The following is a 3,958-nucleotide window of genomic DNA, read 5'->3' as shown; positions in this document are numbered from 1 at the left end:
GTATCTATACTTTTGCATGACGAGCCTACCCTATCTTCGACTCGTAACAGATGTGTTTTGCATTTAATATTCAAAGCTTTATTTTTCATTTTATCTTATTTAGATTTATTTTATTTTTTCTTATTCTCTGTTTGATTTTGTTTTTATCTTATTTCTATATTAAGTAGTATTATGATGCCACCTAGTACATAGCAAAACTACCGAAAGAACAAAGCCGTTCAACATTTATTTTTACTTTTATGATCCGCCTCACTATATATGTATATATACTTGTCATATATACACATGAACTCTTTTATCAGCAATATAATAAGAAAAAATAAGACAGTGGCTTCAGTCACGTACAATTTCGATGCTACGATGCAGTCAGTTAAATCACTGTGAGTAGATTGGTCAAGGTCACACAATTCACCATCTTTGTGTCACAAACACCCGAAGATAAATGAAAGAAAAAAAAATTAAATTGACTAATATGTTTTGTCTATTAGCGCAGATTTCAACTGACTGATACCGTTACCCAGTCATGTATGGAAATCCAATTTGGCTGTTGAAAATAAGATACACATCTTTTATTCAAGGGTTGATGCATTTTTGGCTTCGCTACGTGAGTGACCTAATGAGGAGCAAGAGTACGCAGTCATGACGTCAAGTCGTCAAGTGTGGTGGAGTCTGGTGACGTGGCGGAGTCTGATTGGTCCGCGCCGTGACATACCGGCGTAAGGCTTTGATGACGTCACGGCAGAAAGCGATTGCATTAAAGCTGAACATAAATATATTATTTTCGGTTTGTGTATCTTGTACTGTAACGTGTTTATATATAATTTGACTTGAGAACCTGGTAAAAGGTTTGGTCTATTTAGTCTTTCGATGCTCTTTTAGATAAAATCGACAAACGGCAGCTAAAATAAATGTATAAATAGTTAACAGCAGTAAGCGGGTTGACTTAATATTAATAAAGGGATCGGCATGTACTATGAAATATTTCCAGGGGGAGATATCTGGGTTCGATAAAATGAGTATCATCAAAATTTCCACTATTATTTCTAAATCTAATAGTACCAAATTGCCGACAACATCTTACAAGAATAAAATTATCTTACCCTATTTGTTTTGAATTATTTGTTTATTCCATCAAAATTGACAAAATTTCACCCTCATTCGTCCATTTGTTAAATATTTTCGTCTTTCATATTTTTTGCATCTATTGTCTCATCATTTCATTATCCCCCTTTTCTCATACTATTCTTTTTCAATGAAATAACCATGACCCAGCGCTATTCTTTGTCATTATGCTTATTTTTGGTTTGTCATTCTCACATATAACTGAATAACACAGTTTCATTAATCCTATTTTTTCTATGAGAACGATGAAAAAATAGTCCTGTGTAGAGAAACTTGGTGCTGCCTGCACCAAGGCGACATGACGTCTCCCTACGTCATAGAGGCGAAAGTTTCGACAATCTCTTATTCACCAGTGTTTAGTTTTTAGAATGTTTTCGTTCAGTTAATATCCTTTAAGAAGATAAATGGAAAAAGAAGCAATAAATAAATAGATAAAATGCATACAGGCAGCGCCATCCCAAAGGCTCAGCGTTAATGATTTTTTACTTTAAAATATTACAGTGACCATGGGCTTCCTCTGTAACTTTTTCATTATTGGTCCAATGCAGGATCGATCTATTCAATTGGAAAGTATTACTATCTTTGTATCTCGTGCACACAAGGTCGATAGACCTCTGTTAGCGCTAATAGCTTCGTAGTATCTGAAACTCTGTAATTCGAATTTCCAATACTTGGAAAAAAAAAAAAGTTAAAAAGTCTAGAAATTTCCGGATATCAGCAACAAATTTTAACTTAGATATCCTGGTATATTTCCTAAATTATTTTTCGGTCCAAATATTGGACATTTTTAATAGTGAACTATCAGTTTGGCAGATATTGTTCTTCACAAATATACAATGCATTTGGCATGCATTTATAGCGTGCTGTTTCTTATCACATGATATTTTTATTGAATTTATTGATATGTGACTTTCAACACGATATCTCCAATGATATGACTATTTTCTTATCATTCCGACATAAAGTTTGTCGGATTTAAAATAAACAGAGTATTTTTATCTTCATTTCATTCTTTATTTTTTCTTTCTAATACTTAATCTTTCTTTTATTCTGTCTATATCTTTATTTTATGATTCATCGAGAAATGAACGGAAACACCTCAAACCGGACTTTGTCCTGAAGGCGTCGTCTTGTCGGCCAAGTTGTGACGTCATGTCTGTTGACGGGACGACATGCGCGACATTTGAACAAATCAAAGCATCCGGCTATTTTTTGTAGCTGTTTTGCTCCTTCTTAGAAATTTAATCTCTTTTGATCTTGTATCAGTCCAATATAGATTCAAAATCACCCCTCAGACATTTTATCCAGTTTATTTGCTGTTTGCATCCAAACCTAGCACTCGGTTGTTATGTTTTTCTGTTATAAGTGTAAACAAAATTTCCATTTGTTTTCCACACTCTCCGTTTATATGTCTAAAATTCCCTTTATCTATCCATCCATCAGTATCTGTATATCTACCTATGTATTTAGTTATTTTTCTACACTTTCCACGTCTATATATTTTTGCATAATTCTCCCACCATCTCATCTACCGATTTCACTTACTCTCTCCCTCCCCTCCCTCCCTCCCTCCTTGCCCTACATTTCACACCGTCCTCCTTTGATCTGTTCCAATTCTCTCTCCTCTCCTCCTCCTCTTTCTTCACATTCTCCTCCTCCTCCTCCTCCTCTTCCTCCTCCTCCTCTCCTTCCAGCAATTTTCTCTTTCTATCTCACAACAAAGGCGTTGTCTATGTGTTGATCTATTTATGCATTTATTTATGTATCTATCTATTTATTTATTAATTCATTTACTCCTTTACTTATCTATTAATGTATTTAATTATTTATAAGTTTATTGATTTAATATTAATTAATTTATTTATTCATTTATTGTGTATCTATTATTTTGTCTATTCATCTATTTGTTTATCTATGAATTTATCAAATGTAGGGATCAAAATCATACCAAAAATGTTCATGTACGAAAGACAATGGGGAAACAACGAAAACAAACAATAAATTTCCATTCTGTATTATAATCTAAAATTAGATTACCAAAACTGGTCTCTCGCCGAGAGCAGATGACTTTGTATGATAATTTGATAAATTTGCAATTTTATTTGGCGGGAAAAACTGAAGCAAGCCCTCTTGGTGGCGGAAGGAGGGGAGGGAGAGGGGACAGTGTTGAATCTGTCAAGGACCTAAACATTGCAACCAAACTATCTAATTTAGTTGAAAAATTACATAAGAAGTTAGTCTCGTCTCACACGCTTTCGTCCTGTTGATCCAAAGTGAAAGCCGTGCGGGAGGGAAGCTGTATAGGGATGGCGGTTCGAATCCCGCCCGAGTCAACGCATGGTGGCAGCATAATGGACTAAATCCCCAAAGCTCCGACAAAGGTAATCATGCCTAGCCACCACAGAGAGCGGGTGAGGCTCGTAAGCAAGAGAGATAGAGCAAAGGCAATATGAACCCATATTGTACAGTGGAAGAAACAGAAATATTTTTGTATTCATTTCCACAGAATTTCCCCCCCGGAACTTCCGACATCAATGTCGGACGTCGATTATATTTTCATTCTTTCTCAGTTGATTTACTCGTATTTATTTCTTCATTATTTGTTTATTCATTTTTTTCTTAGTTACTTTCATTTTTATATCTAATTTTCCTTTTTCTTCTTTATATTTTCAAGTCCAATTGTCGCTGACTAATAATTCGGCACGCAAATTCAAACCTAAACAAACAGATCCACATTTGAAAATATGTATCTACCTTTATTTTTCTCTAAGTTCTACTCATAGGACTGTATGCTAATAAAGAAAGGGACCTAAAATATATCTCAAAATATTGTCAG

Source organism: Oratosquilla oratoria, chromosome 4, assembly GCF_046742065.1.
Source record: "Oratosquilla oratoria isolate Oo_2021 chromosome 4, ASM4674206v1, whole genome shotgun sequence".
Taxonomy (NCBI): Eukaryota; Metazoa; Arthropoda; class Malacostraca; order Stomatopoda; family Squillidae; genus Oratosquilla; species Oratosquilla oratoria.
This window is presented reverse-complemented; position numbering follows the sequence as displayed.